General features: G+C 40.0%; 1 long non-coding RNA gene across 2 annotated transcripts in view; it reads right to left on the bottom strand.

Moving 5' to 3' along the window:
- The window catches only part of LOC148186274 (uncharacterized), a 69,029-nt gene that overhangs the window by 33,965 nt on the left and 13,121 nt on the right, over window positions 1-21,943 (bottom strand). For both annotated transcript variants that reach the window (XR_015775031.1, XR_015775032.1), the window contains exon 2: window positions 315-392. This is a non-coding gene — a long non-coding RNA (uncharacterized LOC148186274). The remainder of the gene's footprint in view (window positions 1-314; window positions 393-21,943) is intronic.

Raw genomic sequence — 21,943 nt, 5'->3', positions numbered from 1 at the left:
CCAGGTGTCAGGTGCACGTTAAACAGTGAGCAGCTACTTTAGAGGCTTTTCACCCCAAACAGAACAAAGTTCTATGAAATAACAGAAAAAAACTCACTGTGGAGATATGTTAGGATATTAAACGTGCAAAATATTGTCATTCAGCAGCTTCAGTGCTAAATAATCTGTATCAGACTTAAACTGCATCCTCAGTAGCCTCCACTTCAGTTTGCTGAGGTGATGCGGCATCACCGTACGGGAGTGCAAACGTTTGGGAAAATGCACGTGATGTCAGAGAGGAGTAAAGTTACTGAATGCAGAAAAACTGCACTTACTTTTCTGAAGTCATCAGGCAGTTCATCATCTCTTCAGTATTCAGATCGTTTTCAGAATAAACCATAACTTCTTTACACCTAAAAAAAAGCAAAAATAATTGTTATTTATGTGTTATTATGCACTGGTTTTACTGGTTTGACCAACCTGAGATAAAATTGGGCTTTATGCGGCCCATGAACTAAAATTAATGGGACACATCCGTTATAGAGTCTGTACTGCACATTAACTGTTTTGGTCTCAGTGATCCCATCAACTGTGTTTGTTATTTTAAGGAAATTCAAAATCTAAAAGCTCTCCATCCTTTTTATTCTCCGTGGACAGTTTGTCTCTCAGGTCTAAAATTAAATTAAATAGTAAAAAAAAAAGAATTCACTAAATGACTCAAGTTTGCTTTTTCTTTTTAAAGAGGTCACATCCTAAAAAGGTTACGAATTACTGCTCTGTGCTTTTCCATTGTCCACTTTATTACATCTATTCATGTAAAATACAAAAATGGAAACTACGGCTGCAAAATATATTGTTTTGTTGTTGTTCTTTTAAAATTATCCTTGCAACTTGTACGATAAGTACAACACGAAAGGCTGCAATATTGCTGTCAGTGATATTTTAAGTCAAATGAATCAAACTTTAAGATGTAAAAGTATGTTGGAAATATTTTCTGTTATTTTTCTTTTTAATTCAACAATTTGTTGTATTTCATCTTAAAGCAAAAGAAAGGCAGAAATTAATGTTTTTTTTATTATTTAGTGATCAAACATCACATATTTTCCTCATATTTTGCAGCCCTAATGTCAACCAAGATGCATTTCGTGACTCAATATCTTCAAACTTTGGGATTGATTTTAGGATATTATTGTAGTTTGCTCTCAATTACGAGTTCTTGGAAAGCAGAAAAAGAGGAAGGAGGATTTTTTTTCTCATGCTTTCTCATTATTGCCTTCTAAAGCTCGACTGCACAGACCCGAAAAAAAACAAAACACTGGATGTCAACCCAACTCAATGGAAAATTCCTTGGTTTACCATTAAGGAAGACTGACACTAATGTCAACTTCTGGAGTCAGAACCCGAGCTTTGAACGTGATGCTGCCTGTGTGTGTCTGTGTGTGTGTGTGTGTGTGTGTGTGTGTGTGTGTGTGTGTGTGTGTGTGTGTGTGTGTGTGTGTGTGTGTGTTCCATTCACCCGACATAAAGCAGTTACAGTATCTGATTCATCTCGATCATTTTTGAAAGGGGAAGAGAGAGAAAATGAGTCAGGCTCCTTTCAGTTGCTCATTATAATCAGGATCTGTGTTTCACATTTCCTCCCTGAGACATTATTTAAAATCACATTTCATGCTTTGAACTGCGGCAGACAATCGAAAAAAGCCAAGCATCTAGAAAAACACAAAAACAATATGGTGACGTGAAAGATTTCACCTCATTTCTTTGTCTTTTTGTAAACAAAAGCGTTTCTTTCGTTTTTCCCCGAAACACGGAAGGTGGAACCAGTTTGTCCCTGAAGGGCGACTCTGGTGGGAAAGTAAGGAGTAACTTTCCGGTCACACCATTTAATATTGCATTTATTTATTGAATTATTAATTTAAAGTTGCGACCAGGAAAGGCACATTGAAGTAACTTCCTGTGCGAAAGGAAGAATAGTGGCACATTGTGCAGAGTAACAGCGCTGCGGCTCTGACTGCTGAAGGTGTGTGTTTCTATTGTGCAGCTCGGCTCTCTCCCTGTTTATGAAAACAATAACTCTGTATATCAGCGCAGTAAACATCCAAAGGTAAATGTTAGGCCAACTTCCATTATTCCCGTGTAAACCCCCGACATATCGAGTATCCAAACAGTTTTTATCACTATTTATTTGTGCTTCATACATCAGCTGATTGAGCCTTGTTCAGACTCTCAGGGCTGCGTCTATAATCTGCAAACAACAATGAAGGCGTAGAAACAAACACAATCTCCTGGACTATAACCGGAACCGCCGGCTTTCATCGAAGGCTCCTGGGAACCTGACGTTCAAAAAGGCTCAGCTCTCCTTCAGACCTGTGATCCTCTGACTGTTTTGTCTCGAGCTGAAGTCAAGTCTTCCTGCTTCACACGGACCCCTGCGCCGCCGGACAAAACCACCGGCACAGAAGGTGCTCTCACTCTTCTCCACACTGAAAGGGCTGCGTGTCGGCAAGAAACTGACCACATCAGGGCCGCGTGATGTGATGAAATCTATCGGCTGAATATGGCTTTTTTGAATGGCCTGAAATAGCACCTCATGTCAGCGTAAAAACAAAACTGATGTTTCCATTGGGCTGATTTTAAATTCACAGTTTCAATTTGAGCAATTTGAGGGTTAATGGAAACACGCCAAGTGACAAATTCAGTGTCAGGCAGGACTGCGTATCAATTCATGAGCTCTGAGGTCGTAAAGTGGAAACAACATGGAAGCTACAAAGAAGATGTGTTGCATTGTGCAGTGTTTAAACAAGAGGTTGAAAGCATATATATTTTTATATGTAATGTTGGTCTCTAATACCATATTACACTTTATATGTGATCAAAAATTGATATTTAATTCACGAATTAATAAAAAAGAGTCTCACCATTGACCAAACATTGACTTTTGCCCACCATGTTTATGCATTAATGATGTCAAGTCAGCAACTTACTTATAAAATACTTATAAAATAAGTATACTGGCCTGCATGCATTATAGTTATATATTTTCTTGCTTGCTACAGCTAATAGTTGCATATGCTAATATGTGCAACACTAAAAGTAAATGAAGGCTACTAGGAACAAATGAATAAAATACAGAATTTTTTTTACCGTCGCTGCCCTGAAATGTCATGCAAATGTCACAACAATGCAACTCGGATTGCAGAATTTCCCAATTTTCTACTTGTAGTTACAACTTTGGAGGGCCACTCATGTGCTCATAACTCAAGAATATGATATTTCCAAGGAGCACATGAAGGCAGCATTAGATTCATTAATTTATTGAATTTAACTGTCTCGGTGGATGTGTGCTCTCTTTGAGTCCTTTATAATTCTTATAAAATATCTTTAATGCACCTTTCCAATAACTGATGTAACAAATATTACAAATATTTGATGCAGGACTGACTAATTCCTCTGAGCCATAAACACGTGTTCTCCTCTCAACAATAACGATAATAATAAAGCAGGTTACGGTGTATCCCAGCCCCGCAGTCCTGCAGAGCGACGGTGGAATTTTCCGAGGGTTTGACCATCCAGCGGACCTCGAACGCCTCGCTGCCTCTCGCTGGAGCTGCACTTTGAAGCCCTGCCAGCTGCTGTTGACCCTCTTTGAAGTGACGCCAAACACTGTCACCGACAGAGACAAAACGCCCGTCATCAGACGGCACAGAATCGTTTTTCTCCTGAACCTTAACCTCCTTCTGCATTCATCGAAACTACCGTCTCATTACTGAAATTCTTACACCCAGCAGTCAGTGTTTTTTGGATGCAGCTGCAGGAGCGGAGGGTGGCCGGCGTGTTTTGGAGGTCTGCTCGCATTGGTGGCATTATTTGGCAAAATCAGAGCAGCGAGGTCGACAAACGGGTGCTTTGTTACATCTGTGGTTCGTGTTGTCAACAAACAGGTCACAGCCAATGTCACTCAGAGTGTGCACACAGAGTCAGTCCTAAAAAACTCATTTCTGAGCAACATTTGACCACGAACAAACACCTCAGAGACATCTTCACTGATAACCTCACAGACTGATGAAGATCTCAACAGCAGATCGCAGCGAGTTAAACAGAAGCTGAGGAAACATTATGTTGCTATTATGTCCCATCCTGAATAATTCATGAGCTTTTCTTCCTCGTGTGTTGTCCTCTTTGAAAGCAGAATTAGATCTCAAGTGTTTCTGAACAAATGAATCATTTCCTTAAAAGAGGAGTCTCCGTTTCCTGCATCTGCTCACTGGCAGCTGCCCCACACGCACCCTGACAGCAGAGAAATTTAGAGAGAAAACAGCGACAAAGAGGAAAAAGTTTAGCTCCTGTTCTTCTAATAAGTGTCTGTTAAGCAGCATACACTGATCAGAAATATTGTTTAATCCTTAGGGCCCGCTTTAATATTACCCACATATTCATATCACTCTGCACATAAAATTTAATTTTGAAAATTAAGCTTTGAAAAAAAAAAAATTATTAATTTTTGAACAAACATGAGTCCTAATCATAAATATCCAATATTCATAAATTCTCTGAATTTTAAACCTTTAAATGCCAGGTTTAATCATGATGCCACTATGTTTTTAGATGAAAAAAAATCACAAAAATGCAAACCAGTCTGTGTGCTAGTTCATGACAAAATAAGAATAAAAAAAATTTGTTTAAAAGCCTTAAAAATGCAAAGATGTATTTTTAAAAAATCCTTAAAAAAAACCTTAGCCCTTGATTTAACTTTAATTTGATTGATAATCTTTTAACTAATAGACGTGACTTAAATAAAAAATTTTAAAAAACAGACTTTTTGATAGAAATAATAACAGTTTTAACAAAGCTAGAAGCATTCTTACAAATATTAAATTTACTTCTGTAACTTTAATTTTCTTCGGGTTGATTGAAAATCCTCCTGAAAGTGAACCAATCGACCTAAATATTTTCGGGATCATAATAAACTGTGCTAATCTTTAAAGGAAACCCCTCTGGGATCACCTAGTGAACTGAGTAGTATCAAATTTAACTTGAAGACATGCCGAGCATAGTTCGGAGATAATTTTGGCAGGGGTTCTCCCTGGAGGTTGCGTCTGTTTTGCAAACTGTTACAGGATTAGACCCGTATCTGACCCGGCACATGCAGGATAACCTTGACCTTCCTGGCGGAGCTGGTAGTCGGGGGTTAACGGGACACCGGGGAGGGGGTGGGGGTCACGTTAGGTGCAGCCACTCGAGCAACCTGAGCCCAGCAGGAGGGCTTTACTGTTTGACAGTGAGATTAGCTCCTTCATGCACGCTGACAGACGAGGAGAGTGTAAGAAGCATGTTGGGATGCGAAGCTGTATGTCAGCCGTGATTTGTTTTGAGCCCCATGAGACGGCGAGCAAGGAGACATGACGCATGTGTCTGAACCTGAACGGTATATATGAGAGACAAATGTCCCAGTGAGCGATGATTTTAAGTTTTGTCTGTCAAAACACATCATCGAAGTTTTAAACCAGGCTGAATTTGGCTGGATCAATTTTTGATATTAAGGATGAATAAAACTACTTCAACTGCATTTTAATGTCAATATTTGAAAGATCTGCTTCATATTAAAATACAGCCGTTTTACCAACACTGTAACACAAATCATGTAACTTTAACTTTTTAAAACAAAATATTACCCTACACGTTCCCATCCCAAATCCTCACGTGGTGAGGACGCAGCACGGCCCTTATATCTACAGTGTGGACCATCACGATGGTTAGGATTAGACAACAAAGTCACGCCTGGTTAAGTTTAGGCAATAGAGGCACATGGCTAAGTGATGTAAAAAACACACACATCCACAAAGGAAGCAAACTGCAAGTTGTGTGTTCTTAACATGTAAGAATATAAATATGATTGACGAGTATGCAAACGGCAGAATACAGATAAACAGAAGAGTTTACAAAATGACGGCATGACATAAAGAATTTCAAGTTGACTCGGTTCGATGACGGATGATTCAACATGTTAACTTTCAGCTGGCGGCTCTATGAAACTCTGCCTTCCTGAATTAAAACGTCTATGGCTCTGTACTCATTATCAGCCACGGCATTGATTGTTTTCCTAATTAAGGACTGAAAACGCCAAATGCCACTGCTCTGAGTGTTGCTCTCAGACTTGACTCTTGCCACTGTACTTAATTTGGACATTTTATGTCTTTATTAGAAAACAGATGAAAGAAAATAAGAGGAAAGAGAAATTGGGAACGACAGACTTGAAACATGGTTTATAATTGTTACTGTCTTTTTTACCTTTTGTGTACTTTTTCTGTCTTTTGACTGAAATGATTAAAACTACATGAAATGAGCAGTAAAAGTGTTAAAAAATCATTTTCCATTTGCTTCACCTGGTGAAGAATGCAGCATTAGGGACTCAGCGGAGCCACAATAAAGGTTTCCGAGTCAAAGCACCAGGGTTTGTTCAACAAATTCCAGTTCTGATCCTCCTATTATCCGCCCATCAAACGCCCACGAGAATGTCAGGTTGGCAAAAAAGCCAAAGAATGTGAGTGATGCGAGCGGCCGTGTGATGGAGCTGCGTAACGCCAGGGTCATTTGGTCTTTTGTGGCCAACCTCAGCAGGGTGACAATGTTTCACACAGGGTGACAAGCACCACATTACAGGTTAACACACCATCTCTGCTGCCTCATCCCGCCAATAAACACACACACACACACACACTGTAACGGCCAATTAGGAAGCGTTCCCATCACTATCATCATTACATAGCCGAATCATTTTGTTAATTCAATCCGGCCTCACTTGGTCTTTTTATAGATCATGACACGTTGGACAAATCGAATCAGAGAGCAGATTTCCCTCACAGGTCTGCAGGGCGAGGAGACGAGAACCATGTGCAGGTGCATGAATACAGTACAACACAGCGACATCAGGATCTCATAGGATCCCACTTTTTGGTATTAAGTCTGATTTAAAAGCAGCTCACAGTGTGTTAGTGCTCCAGGCTAATTTAGAGCAATAAAAAGCAATGTTTCCGTGTGTGCATGCAGAGTGCTGGCTGTCTGCTGATGTTTTGGACGTCCATCACCATGCTTTGCGTCACTCAGTAGAAACACAGTCATCTTGCAACTGCGATTTATCGACATTTCAAAAATGTCGCTTAAGATTTGTGCAAATCTGTAATGGAAACCTGCCTAGTGTCACTATATTTAGCAACCGTCAGGGTAAGCAAGAAATGCATTCTGCAATATTATACTGTATTTCATTCCCATGCATGCTGCACAGGTCAGTACACGGCTCCTCTGCTGACTCTCTACTACAAAAATGACAATGAGCATGAGACGATGAGCTCTGTACCAGCGTGTTTTCTGAAAGTGGCAATAACATCACACTCAACACTGGAAATGTGGAACCAAGGAGTCACAGCGGAGAGGAAGAAACGGCCCAAAGTGTGACTGAACCTCACAAAGACAGATGACAACAGAGCTGCTTTTACGGTCATGATCCTTTAAGTTAGGGTCACAAATCACAAAACATTCAGACCGATAAGCAGATTCGATGATGGCACCGTTATCAATAAAATCGTATCAATTCCCCAGTCGACTACAGAACGAACAACTCCTAAAACCAATATATTTAAAGGAGCTACAGCTTTTGTATTGACCAAATAAAACGAAATGACAGATCAGTCTGATTATCAGGTTTGTCCCAGCTCACCACGAGGACACAGGAAAACTTCTCAGATTTATCAATGAGCTGTGTTTCAGTCATCATCTGATGGACTTTGAGGTCTTATGTAAATGAGAGTTCATTGTCTCTGCTCTTTGCTCTCCTAAATTTGGACTCTGACAGCGTGCGGATCCAGCCTGGCAGCTGCCGGGCAGCTAAATCATATTGTGTAATGTTTGATGGCTGCAGATCGACTGAAGTGCCCGTGGCTCCCACTGGAACGCAGCCGCCGATCATATTTTGACTGCTGACGTCAGTGCTGGGATTTCCGTGAAGCTTTAATTCCTAAATTTTCTGCTGTCAGAGGAGATCATTTCTTAAAATAGGTCCAGTTAGCAAAGCTTAAAATAGGTCCACAGAACAAAACTTATTTGAAAGAAAAAAAGGAAAGATCTTTACCGAAAATGTCCATGAATATGTATCACAGCTTCAGTGATGTAAGAAAATATGTTAATATTATGTTTTGTAGTACTATATCGATCGGCCCGTGCACAACATTTTTTAATTAATCAGCATCTTTTTTTTTGAGCCCACACCCCCCGATCCTTCGTTTACGTCCGCCGTCACACAGGTTTCGAGAACAGAGAACATGATTTGCGGCAGAAATTCAACTTTAATTGAAATGCTGCTACTCCAATAAGTAGAGACAGATTTTTGTTAATGTTTATGCTACACCACTCTTTATTGTTCATTTTTAGTCAACTAGTTTTACTATATTACTGTAAAATGCAGAATTTTGACCAATTTGTCCAGTTTGAGTCCAACTGAGGTGTTTATATGACAAGAAAAGCTCAACTTCCAGTCATATCATCTGAGTGTGTTAGTCCGGTTTCGAGAAATTCGATTTAGTTCAATTTCAGTCAGACTAACACGTTTACGTGTATTTTTTTTTTAGTTGGATGCTAACACAATAATTTGACGTTTTCTAACATCATGAAAACGTACCGAGTTTAATCTGCTGTCTCGGATTTCAATGTGCCGTTCACAAAACAACGTCCCGTTTCTAAAAGAAAAAAAAAAAACTGCTGTAAAATGCTGTAAAGGTCAAATTTGTGTTTAACATTGAGTTAAATCACAGCTGAGCCTGACAAAATTTAAAAATGATGAGCTGAGCCTAACAAGCTGAGATTTTGGAGTTCTTAAAGGGCACACGCTGGCTGCATGTCTCTGGCACGAATATCTCAACAACTGTTGAATAGATAGCTTCGACATTTCGCACAGACGTGCGTTCCCTTCCTCTGACCTCTCTATTGTTGACCAGCATATTGGACAGAGAAGCTTTGACCTGTCAGAGTTTCCACGAGGCCCGTGAGTCAGAGCGTCACATGCCAACCTGCTGGCCCGTGCGCCGGCTGTCATACTGTTTGACCACGATCATCGTGTGTCACACTTTTACCCCAGCTCCTCGGCACACAGAGGCGTCGGTGAATCCGGTTCCAGTAATAAGTGGATTACTGTGATATCCTCACAGTATCTGCTGTCTGTTTGCTCAAGGTTTAACCAGCTGATAGGTGACACTTCCTCCACACGGCGGTCAAGTGCAGGGCGAGTGGTCTCTCTGTGACCGGATGATCTGTGTGTGCTGAGAGGGCTTTAATGTCACCGTGAATTCAGTCCTCTGCTGAGATAAAAATATGTCCTTCTAGATCTGGGTCAGGATGTCTTTGCAGAATCACAGGGTTAGCTCTGGTTAAGTGGGTTTATCCCGAAAGACAAAGGTCACTTTGAACTCCTCCCTCACTGAGGTCTAAGATTTGAAGATTTGAAGTGCTATAACAGGAACAACAATGCAGCGAGCTCCAGGTCTCTAAATCCAGGAGCTCTCAGAGGCTTCTGTAGCTGTCAACTCCTTATGTGACAAAATGTCCACAAAGAAAACCTGCAGGCCTCTTCTCTGACATACAGGGACACGTGATGGTTCTGAAGGGGTTAATTCACTGGAGCTGTCACAAGGGATCATTTCTGACATGTGACAATTAAAAGTAACGTTTTTTTTCTCAAAATAGGTTTTACAGTATATATATTTAAAGACAATTGTGTCCTGACATTTGTTGTGTTGACAAAGTCAAATATATATAAAAATCACTGATGCACGATAATGATCACTTACTGTGAGCAGCGAGAATGCTAATAAATGACAGGATCAGGACCGGGTCAAGACATTTCGGTGCCCTTGACGAGACTGAGATCACCTGAAGGACAATGAGAGCGGAGCAAAAATTCGGAGACACCGGTGGAGGAACAAAGCAGAGTGGACACCGGCGGAGACACCAGCGGAGAATTAGAGTTGAGTGGACACTGGCAGAGACACCAGCAGAGAATGACACCGGTGGAGACACCAGCGGAGACACCGGCGGAGACACCGGCGGAGACACCGGCGGAGACACCGGCGGAGAACGAGAACGAAGCGGACAGAGATGTTGTGTTTATGAGAGTGAGACATACCTGGTCACAGTGACCTTGACCTTTGACTTCTGACCACCAAATTTTATATATATATATACACACAAACATAAGGAGAGACAAATCAAAAAATATAATTCCTCCAGTCACGGGTTATAGCCTGTGCAGAGGCAAAAAAAGACTCAAAGGCAGATGTGGATAATCTCATAATAAAACAACAAAATAACAAAAATATCAAAAATTGACGTTAAAGCGTAATGTTAAACATGCCTCGAGTTGAAAACAATCACAACATGATGTAACAACTACAATCCAGAGTTTTAGTGACATTTCACCAGACCTCTGCGAACAATTGACCTAGTATGTAAAAAGTAGTAAATGATAGTTATAGTAAAGGACCCAGCTGCACAGAAAAATGTCATAAACCACTAGACTCCTCTATGCTTTCATCAGCTGGCTGTGTAATATTAGAAACATTATGAGCAGATCTGGAGGACAAGATCGTTTTTAACGCCGATCATCTCTGCGGGCAAATCGGTCAATTTGTGGGAAAAAAATCACATCCAACATGATGAGATGTTCTGAGATACCAGCAGCATCATTCAACCCTTTTATGTAGCAATGTTCCTCTCTTTCCAACTCATGCTGTATTTGGATTTATCACTTCCTGCCCTCCATCTGAATTTTGCGCGTCATAACGTCACGTGTTTGCAAAAAAGCTATTCAGTGGCAGGAAGTCTCTTTTTTTTTCTTCATGGAGCAAAAATAACCTCACCAAATCACTGCTGCAAGTCACTGACCAAAACAGGAAGAGAGGAGAGACTGAACTGTGCAGAGTTGTGCTGATTGGATTATTAGATCGACAGAATGATTTTAATCAGTGATACATTTTTCAAGTCTTTTATTTTGTGAAAATACATACATTTTTCTAGTTTATATCAGTTAATTTAATGTGTTTGGGGATTTCAGCTCTTCGTCTGACAAAACAAGACATTTGAAGACATATTTTTGGGGTCTTGTGAATTTTGTTTTGTTTTGTTTTGACATTTTATGGTCTTACAGAAAAGTCAAAAAAGTAAAAGTGGTCAAAAATCATGAGCTGCAGTCCTGGAAAAGATCGTGTTGTGATCGAGTTTATGTAGTGAATGACAAACCTGTGCTGCAAGATGAATTAAAAACAAGCTTTTCTGTAGCAAACACTTCATGCATGACGTGTTCGGAGTACAATCTCCCCAACAGCGAGCGCACAAAGTCAACAATTAGCATTGAAAACGGTAACTGCAGAGCTCCATGTACAGTGCCATTCATTTTCATTTTGTCAGGAGGGCTCGTGGCTTTGTTAGCATGGTGATTTTATCGCACAGGATGCAAGATATACAAAGACATTGTCAATGATTAAATGGACACCACAGAAGCTCGGGATAAGGCTGCATTGCTGTGTGTGCCAGATATCTACAGACAAACAGAGAGAGGGATTAACTATTCAGAGTGAGGGAGGAGTGAATGGAGGGGTGGGGGGGTATTCACTGGTCAGTGTGGTTAATATGGGACTGGGGCACAGAGGAGAGAAAACAACAGCTGTGGACAGGATGGGATTGTTTCGGAGAGTGAGATGCACACTGGCAGGACTTTGGCAACCACTTCACTTCTCTCACCTTTTCTGAGAGCAGCCGCGTCCTGGATACAGTACTGCAACGTCTGCCTGACCTCAAAACATCAGAGGACAAACTGCACAATCAAAGAGCTGAAACAGAGTTCACAAAGCTCACCCCAAATCACAAAAAGATACCTTTCTGGTCTACTTGGGCAGAGTGCAACACAATAGATCGGACGTTCTCAAAGTCCAGACTCCCGTCAGGATCCGGATCGGACAGCAAGTCAATCCAGACCCAGTCCACACCTCATATCAGGACTGCAATAATACAATATAATTAAGTCTACGCTTTCCTACTCTGAAACAGTTTCATACTTATCAGCATATTGTTAGTTTGTTGCATTTAGTCTATTTGGAGATTATTACAGCAATCCTGGCCTGAGATTAGCCTTTAATGTAATAGTTTCCCTGTTTGACACCGTTGTCATGGCAACGTTTACAGCCAGCGAGCATATGAAGTTTAAGTCATCACATGTCAGAGTTCAAGGGTCGGCTAAGAAGCATCCGGTCAAAATTAGCGAGTTAGTAAAAAGCTAACAGACGTTCACGCTGTGTCCTGCAGGCACGAGAAAACGAGACTTTGGCGTCTTCTGTAAGAGAACAGTGCATCACCAATGCAGTGATGAAGTCACTATCCAAATGTGGAAAAAAAAGACAAATGTAAGTGCCCCAATCCAGCACGAAGCCCGTGTGTTTGATTTGCACAGAGACAGTTGGAGTTGTGAGAAGTAGAAATGCAGCAATATCCTCAGAATACAGAGGTGAAGACAAAAAAACTTCAATAGTTAAAATCTTCAAATGAAACGTATCACCAATCGTTGTGGCACAAAACGATGTAGAATATTAAATTAGCAAAACTCAAAATTAACGCACCGTCCCAGAAACACTGTCTCAGTTACTCTGAATAATATACAGGTGCTGCTGTCAACAGTATTTATGACGCCGTGCTACACTGCATGTGTGAGCAGCGCTTGACGGTTACCTCGCTGAGCTGCTGCGGCTCACATGCATTGTTGCAGCGGCACTGCTGCACAGCTTCCCTGCTGCTGTAACTATGATATTTCCACTAATTTATGAAGCTCTACAAGCCACCGTATTGTCATCAACACACGACTTTATTCCCTGCTCAGGACGCAATTACTCTGCTATATCTTTACATAACAAATGGTGAACCTTTAACTTCACCAGTCCAGTTAGTGACCATGTTACCTAGTTTGCTAACAAATTCCAAAAAAAGTTATTTGTTTCTGTCTATGATTGTGTTTGCAGTTAACACGCCACCACAAAAACCAGCCAGCTAGCAGCAAACAACCACCTTGTTTCAACATTCCAGCACCAAGTGGTTTTTATTTTTAGTGTGTACGAACATAATTTTAGTCCTTCCTTGTGGTAACTTTACTTTGTGTTCTTTTTGTGTGTCATAATGTTTGTTTTGGAGTTGTATATTTTGATTTTGTATTTTTGATTCATGTTTTCTGTCTGTATTTTCTGTTGCTGGCTGTGTTGGCCAGAACACTCCTGGAAAGAGTTTTTTAATCTGAAGATGTTTTTCTGGTTAAATAAAGGTTTAAAAACAAACAAACTATTTTGCAAAGACTCATAACTGAAATTTGCTGCATGCCACTTTGTCTTGTGATCAGGCACCAGCTGGGACACTGGTAATAAAAGTTTTTAAAAAAACTTTCATTTTCAGTGGTTTTAGGAAAATAAGTGCTATTCACCTCCATTTCAGCAGAAGTTTCAGAGGTAAACATCTGAAAGTCTTGGCAGAAGAAACCGAAACCGTCTGACTCGATACCTCCGGGACTGACAGAGAAAATGAGTCTTTATGTAAACTGGATGAAGCGACTCTTTCAGCCAGGACTCATAAACTGGAAGAATATTCACACTGTTTAAACATCCAAACAGGAACTAAATGCACAAAAAGTATCACAGTTTGTGAATAAAAAGATCACTGCAGCACGCTGAGCACTGTGTCTGCACAACATGATGCATTTCTTTATCTGTGCATTCACCGGAGATACCCGGTAGTTGCTATGGGCACACAGCCTGGAGTGGGAGGACGCTAACGACCTCACTCCCCTGTGAGCGCCATATGAAGAGGAACAGGTAGCACATGAGTACATGAGTTGAAAGGGAGCAGAATAAAAAAAAATTATCTGCCAAAAATACCAGACTGGTTTGTGATCAAAGCATCCTGTAACTGGTTTATGCAAACCTGAGTGTGGCTGAGATTTAGCTCCAAAAAAGGCAAAAAGGCTGATTTTTATTTACATTTTGGGCAGTTTTTAAAAAGAAATGTAGTTTTACAAAATAAAGCTTTGTGAAGAGGTTGTGTAAACGGGGGTTGGTGAACTTGGCTCGCTGCTGTGCCAGAGCAGTGCCAAAACCGGCCCACTGCCAAACCAGATTATGTGAACGTGAACCAACAGATTCCCACTGACGAACTTTGTAGATCAAAAGATCTCTTCATTATTTTTGCCACAGTAATTTTTGACCTTTGTGGTGTTTCTTGCATTCAGTTTTTTTCTAAAAACACTGGTGTATACAGCCTACACTACCCACCAATGACTGCAAACTATTTTTAAAACTGGATTTTATATCATTTTAAAAAATCTTTTTATCTTAACACCTCTTGCCTTAACTTTTTTATGATTTATTACAATTTATTTATGCATTTTTCAGTGTTCATCCCATCTACAAGCAACTAATTTTATTAGGCTACCAAAAGTTAAATTTAAATTTGCAATAATAATAATTCATATGAGTAAAAAAAATAAATAAAAATCAGTACTTGGCTAACATGTAACTGCACTATATCGCCACACAAAGTACAGCGATGCTGTAGTGCTGAAACAATCACACAATTAATTGACTAATAGGCCAATGCTTTGGTAACATGGTTACATTACTTTGAAATAATTGTTAGTTACAGCCCTAGTTAATTATGACTTTTTTCCCCTTTTTTTTACAGGTCTGATGCTTTTAAATAAGTTCAACTTACTCACTTCACTCAAAAATCTGGACTTTCAGTAAAAAGTAATCCTCCATTCAAAATGAATCTGATCTCTCCTCATAAGGCACTTCTTTTTAAACTGCATATTTATTTTTCAGGGGGACGCCTTCAATAGTCTTATTAAAACCAGGAGTGGAGCACCGTCTTGAAGGATCAGATGCTCATTTTAATCAGAGGCTTAATTAAGTCCTGAAAACACCACGGAAACAAACCAACAAAGAGCCCTCATTTACTGAGCCCACTGTTCTTGAGAAATCTAGATTTTACCACGTCGTCCCAATCAGTTCAATAAAAAAGACACAGAACAGTGAATAAATAGTGAGGATCCTCTTTGAAACAGCAGTGTGGAGAGACTTCCACAATGTGCATATATCTGTATTCCTTATCATAAACCAATGATCACAGTTTGTCATTATGACCGCTGCATTTCACTTTCAGTGATGTAAACCACCCAGTAAAAAACACTTTGAACACCTTTCAGGAACACTAGCTGGGTTTCTATTTCAGATTTGCACAAAACTGAAGCACGGCGATGGATGTCCAAAACATTGGCAGGTTTATTTCTATGCTGCCACTTTTTAGTACAGCGCATGGAAATGGCAAAAGAAAATTTAGCTCTCAATTTGTTAATATGAAAATACACAAATTGGCCATTATGAGAGAAAAAATGCAAGCAGCACAGTGACTTCACGCTAATATCTTACATGACTGCACAGGGATTCATGGGTAACAGTCAACTTATCATTGATGTTGTGTAATAAATGCAAACAACATTTTGGAATCATGTTAATGTTTCTTTTCAGAGACATTCAAAAAAAGAAAATTAAAATTCAAAAATTATCAGCAGTAAATTGGCTCCCCTGCAGTAAATCTGATTACCAAGAGAAGCGTTTACCTGTGCGGAAAAAACATAGAAAAAAACCCACATATTTAAGCGTGCCAGTGACGTTTTTCAAAACAAATTGGCACGTCGGGGCTTCTTGGATTACTTAAATCGAGCAATATGGAGACATTTAGTTTTATATTATGTAGATGATTTTCCCTGTGAAACTCCGGCACTGTTTTGTGGACCATAAAACTACCAAATATCCCTTTAAATCTGACTTTATCACTGAGTTGGTTTTACATAGTCCAGCTCATTGTATAATACAGTATAATAAAATATGTAGAGGCTATTTGAGGTTTACATATTTCAGGATGTACGTGGTGAGCAGATTATGTGACACTTTAAGAGAAGTTCAGCTTAGAAAATAAAACTGCTGCTCTGAATCTGCACATTAGTAACCCTCCACCTGGTGTTAAATAAAACAGCCGTCAGGTGTTTGAGGCAGAGAAAACGTCTCAGTGAGATGATTCCTGGTGGAGGACGGGACGACTGCTGCCCGTCGGATCACATGAGCTGTGCACACATGATGATGGGAAAAACCTGCTGTTCACTGTCCGTTAGGACCTGCGCTAAAGGGTTCACAATAACAGGCCACAGGTGATTAATGCTGACAGGCCTCGGCTTTTTATGGATGCTAATGGTGCCGCGTGTGTGTAAGTGTGTATATGTGTGTGTGCGCTGCCGCTGTCACCTGGCCTGATGCCCCTGCTTTTGCTGCCGCCGGAGTCCTTAGTCACAGACTCGTCGTTTCGCAGCTCGCGCCTCTCCATAGCAACCAGAGGTGTGTGGAGTCGGTAAACACATCTGAGACATTCTTCAGCGTGATGTTGAGATCATTTACCGATGGTTAGGTTTTAACCACATTATCTCTGTTTTGCTATACTTTTTTTAAGGGTGATTGATACGCTGTTACATATGACTTAATTATCAAAATGTGCTGTGCATCAATAAATGTGTTGTTGGAGTAGAGGTGATGCTATTGGCTCTTTAGGAGACTTTCGTACAACATTTGTATGCAATAAACAGCACGACTATATTCAAACTCACCTAAACGCTCCATCAGTGACGACACTTGATTAAATGTGGATCTCAGGAGGCTCAGTGAAGCCCCTGAGGTCACATACAGCGCTCCTCCTCGGGGCCTATAGGGTGAGAGGCCAATCACGTCCCAGAGGAATAAGTGATAGTAAACAGCCTGCTCCTACTCTGAAGTGGTTGAAACATACTTGCTTTGTTTATGGATGATGTGACTTTTGCAGCATTGCAAATTAAGTAGTTCATGACAAGTAGAGATGCACAGGTTGGGAAATTCTCCGCTGATACCTGTATTTTTTGTTGTTTTTGTTGTTATTTATCCCCACTTTTGTGCCAGGGGAACAAAAAAATTGTCATTATTAAAAAAAAAAAAAAAACTGAGCCATTATAAAAAGTGATGGGGATCATTAATTTTTATTGATGCTGATACCATTATGGAGTCTTTAACAATGCCACTATCAATACTGTTCTATTATTTGGTGGCGACTTTTTTTAAAATGTATTATTTCTAATATTTTGATTTAAGTATTTACTTTGAAAAAATCTTGGCTTCAGTAGTATTAATTATATATTAAAAGCTGATTAGAGCTCAAGACGTTAAAAACATCTCTACTATCCATTTTATATTGCTGGTAATTTCATGACTATCAAGCCTGGAAATCATTCTTGTGAAATTTCATGACTTTTTCAGTTTTTCCATGACAGTGGGAATCCTACAGCTCAACCCAACAACTTTATGAAACCTTCAATATAACCTTTCACATTAAAACATATTTTTTAAGGAAAACAAATCCTCCAAAAGGATTTTTTAACTGCATATTAATCCCTCTCTGATATCTATTTATATTGCTGTGATAACAAAAGAAAATCTACATGTTTCTCACCAAAAATGACATTTTATAAGATTACATTGAAAACATAATCACATCATGACTTTAGCCGGCACAAAATTAAGATGACACAACACAAAAACATCAGCCACTGTCATCAGTGACTGTCATCTTATTTGCCGATCAAATGCAGTCAACAAGTTGATTTCAGCCAATAAATCGGTGCGTCACCCAGTCATGAGACTGAAATGCTGATCAAAAACCAGCCGACAGACGAGCACATCTGCGCCACAAAACTTAAAAGCACCATTTTCCTGCCTCATCTTTCCTAAAATTCCACATCGGTCTATTTTAAAACTTTCTAATTCGATTGCAAGACAATCAATCCAGGTGATGAAATTAGAGGAGGAAGGATGGCAGAGGTTTTTTTTTCCACATCTAATCAGGATGGCAGGTATAAAGAGAGGGCTGATGCATCCTGAGATAAGGAGGAGAGGAAAGAGACGCTGCTCTTCTTCTGTCATCAATAGAGCTGTTTGTTTCTTCAGCTGAGTCTCCTCCCAAGTGCCTCTCACACACACACAGACACACACAGACGCACACAGACACACACAGACACACACAGACGCACACAGACGCACACTGTCAGGGAGAGTCGGCGCTTTGTGTGGCTTTGAGATTACATCATCCAAAAAAAAAAAAAAGGCTCACAGTGACCTGCCTGCTGTTACGTAGGTGAAATGATCAACATGTCCTCCTTCACAAATGTGCTGTGTTTATGAAAGAGGAGACTTCACAAGACAAGGTATCTTTAAATAAAAAAAACTGGGATTTTTTCTCAATGGGGTGGAAAATACTTAACAAGACAAAGAGCCTACAGCAGTGATACTCAACTTATGGCCTGCAGGGCCAAGAGAGGATGCCGGGTGGCCTGCTGAGCATTTTCTACTTAACAGTGAAAAAAATGATTTTTTATCTATTTTGTCCATTGTTTCTTACTGCCTATGGATATTTTCCTGGAACTGAGTTTTTAATCCAGCATTTCGTATGGGCCAAGTTTTCTACCAGGAATTACTCAGACTTTTGCAAGATATTGTGCTGCAAATATCTGTCCAACTTTATTATTTAAAAAAAAAAATAAAAATGGGGAAAGGATGTTGTATAGATAATGTGGAAGTTAACTGTATTTTTGTATGCACTCTTTTTCCAATTAAAAGACAATAAAAAGAAAAAACTGATTTTTTAATAAGGTAATGAGGCAGGGCTGCACTTTAATCAAACACTAATCACACTCATGCTCCACTCATTAAAAACTCTTATGGATATTGAATCAATCGCTTCCCTAAACTAGCAGCAGATTTAACTTTTGAAGAGCTGTCATGCCACCGTGCAGCATGCAGCAGCTGCAGCCTGTAAAAAAGACTTCACTGAATGTTTTATATGCAATGTTTGGAAGCATTTCAGATTTAGGAGAGAACAAGCCATATGCAAAGAGTGCATAACACTTGTGTCTACGCTATGGTTGCAACGATTTGAGATTTTCACAGTATGATTACAGATTACCGCCTCAGAAAATGTCACAGTTTAATGTACCGCACATGGTATCATACAACTACTGTCATCAGTTACAATGACCCTTAAACAGTTGGACATAAACAGTTAAACTTTAGATGGAATTTTTTAGGTGGCTAAAATACAATTTGCTGCTGCAATAGACACACTGACACACATTCACACACAAAAGCTGACAAAAAGGCAGACTTGTATTGAGTAAGTGGTGTGTTCACTGGCAGTGGGAATACAGTCAATCGCCTATATTTAGCCTGTGTAGAAACCCTCCTGCACATGCTAAAGACCCCGCTAACACCCACTAACATCTGGCTTTCTGATGCAAGGAGAATACATACAATATGCATTCACACCGGGGTCAAAAGACTCAGCAGTGGACACGAGTTTTTATCGGCTCCAGCTCCAATCAGCATTGATGAGAAAACAACACCCTGATAAATGCTGCAATTAAACCAGCGAAATTCAACGACACACCAACACTAATTACTCCTTCTATGCAGTGCCAAAACGTACTCCAGATAAGTCTGCACTGAGACTGTAAGACAAACTGAATAAGTGAGAGATACCTGTCCCCCGGATTGTCTGTGACATCACACAGACACACCAATAAAAACAAACCATACATACACAAGATACCTGCAGCTATGTGTTCACAGGCAGTGGGAATGCAGTCTATCGCCTATATTTAGTGGGTTTATGGGTATTTGAATAACCCGTGCGTGTGCATGTGCTACTTTTGGTGGGAACAGGTTATAACACACTGACTATGGATAAGTACCTCATACCACACCACTTTGAAAACGATCCTTTTAAAGGTAATTTGTGTCAGATACATAACTTTAAATTGTGGATGAATTTGAAGCATTTTGTGACAGATATTTTTATGGAAGTACTTCTCCTCTCTCACTGCGCCCCTCATGGCTGAAACTCTTCTGGAGCCATCTGTCATTGTTCCTCTGGTGTCAGGCAGCTATTTTAGCCTGTTTATGGAAATTAACCAGCAGGCCTCCATCAGCCTATCAGCCTTTTGTGCAGTCCGATTCGGGCCTGTTGTACTTTTCCACTCATCCCTGAGACCAGAGGGTAACCTGGGACACATTCTTCAAAACCAAACGCTCCGAGCGGATCTTTAAACAAAACACTGATGTAAAATCTCTCCTTTATTCTGAGAGCTGAGTGGACCTCAGCTCGTCTTGTGCTCCGCGGACTGACACAAATCTGTTAGGAAGTGAATGAGGAAATGCCCCGTGAGGAGTTATCTCTGTCAGTCCTGGTGCGTCGGACGGCGGCCAAAAACAACCGCTCCGTTTGGCAGGAGTTCTGTGGCTGTGGATCATTTTAAATGTTGCTGAGTCACTGAAACACAGAGAGGTGGCTTGACTGGCAGGTTGGTACAAGTCAGCGGTGTGAAATATTCTCATCTCTTGACTTAGATTATAAAATACTATTAAATGTAATGACGAAGATAAAGAAGAAGCATCATAAATATAGAAACTAGAGGAATTTAAGTAATCTGCCTTAAAATTGTGTCCACATACAGAACTTAGTTACTTTCCACTAATGAAAGAGTCATGGATGTTTGATTTGACTGTTTAATGTTTCCCACAAACTGAGAATCTATGTGTGGCGGTATAACAGGGAGTGGGGAGGGACAAAAGACTGACAACTTTCTTTGTTGATTTTACTTTCTCATGTGTGTATCCCTGTGTAATCATTGTGTGCCCCCTCTCTGAATTATGATGTTTTTGCAGGTTTGGGAAGACAGCGCAGGGGGAACTAGGGCTGTGCAATCAATCAAATTTTGATTTCAATTTTGGCTCCCAACAATTACAAAAACAACGTAATCGAGAAAAAACAATTCTTTTTCCATATTCCGTTTTGCAAGTGTACCCTTATTTTGTCTTGTGCCCTGAATGACACGTGCATGCACATTTTTACCCCTCCTTCCCTCAACCTCAGCTCAACATCTGCAGCCAAAACTACCAGCGAGGCAAAGAGAATAACATGCTGGTTTCTGCTGGTGTCTTAAACACAAAGTGGTCTATGACCAAATAAAAAAAAAACCATAACCCCATTGACATCCACCACAACACAGTCATCAGTTAAGGACACATTATACAAAACAACTCAATAGGGCTTAAATTAAGGAATTAAAAGCAGCTCAATGAGAAAAGTATTAAGGGAAATTAAAGTTCAACTGTTTGTAGAAGTTTTTTATGTTGAATAAATGCAGCATGTTTACAAAGTCAATGGTTAATAGTCGTGATTTCAATATCGCACAAAACAATCGTGATTGTGATTTTTGCCATAATGGAAGTCTCCTTAGATTCATGTTTTTATCCTCAGCAGTTTAATTTGGAGTCACTCAGTACGTTTACATGTACAGTTTAGTCAAGCTGTGTCTCCATGAGGTCATTAAATTGGACTACTGTCCGCAAGTACGTCCAACTCCTCCACTGCTTTTGTCTGAGAGGTAAATTTTTTTAATGACTTCATGAAAACAATAAGCTAATATGTTCTTTTGTGTGTATTTACTGAGAACAGAGAACATAGTGAGGCTTGCAGTCTTGTAGCTCGTGTTGATCAGCTCTGTCCCAAAAAACTCTTGAAGCGCGTCTACATGTGATCACAATCAGGGTCACGCTTTTAGCGTAAAGGGTCCATCTTTCCTTTCTTTTCTTTTTCGATGGGAAATCCTATCTCACAACTTCGTCTGCGGCTTCTACTTATCTGAAACGTGATCAGTTACTCAGTGACACGGTGACACGGCCTCCAGGCGACTGCAGGCTGGCACAACACGGGAGAAGCATCTTTAGGAAATTGGAAGAGTTAAATTTACGTACGC

The sequence above is a fragment of the Plectropomus leopardus genome, chromosome 19 (assembly GCF_026936395.1).
Source record: "Plectropomus leopardus strain MGB_pleo_1.0 chromosome 19, ASM2693639v1, whole genome shotgun sequence".
Taxonomy (NCBI): Eukaryota; Metazoa; Chordata; class Actinopteri; order Perciformes; family Serranidae; genus Plectropomus; species Plectropomus leopardus.
This window is presented reverse-complemented; position numbering and strand designations above follow the sequence as displayed.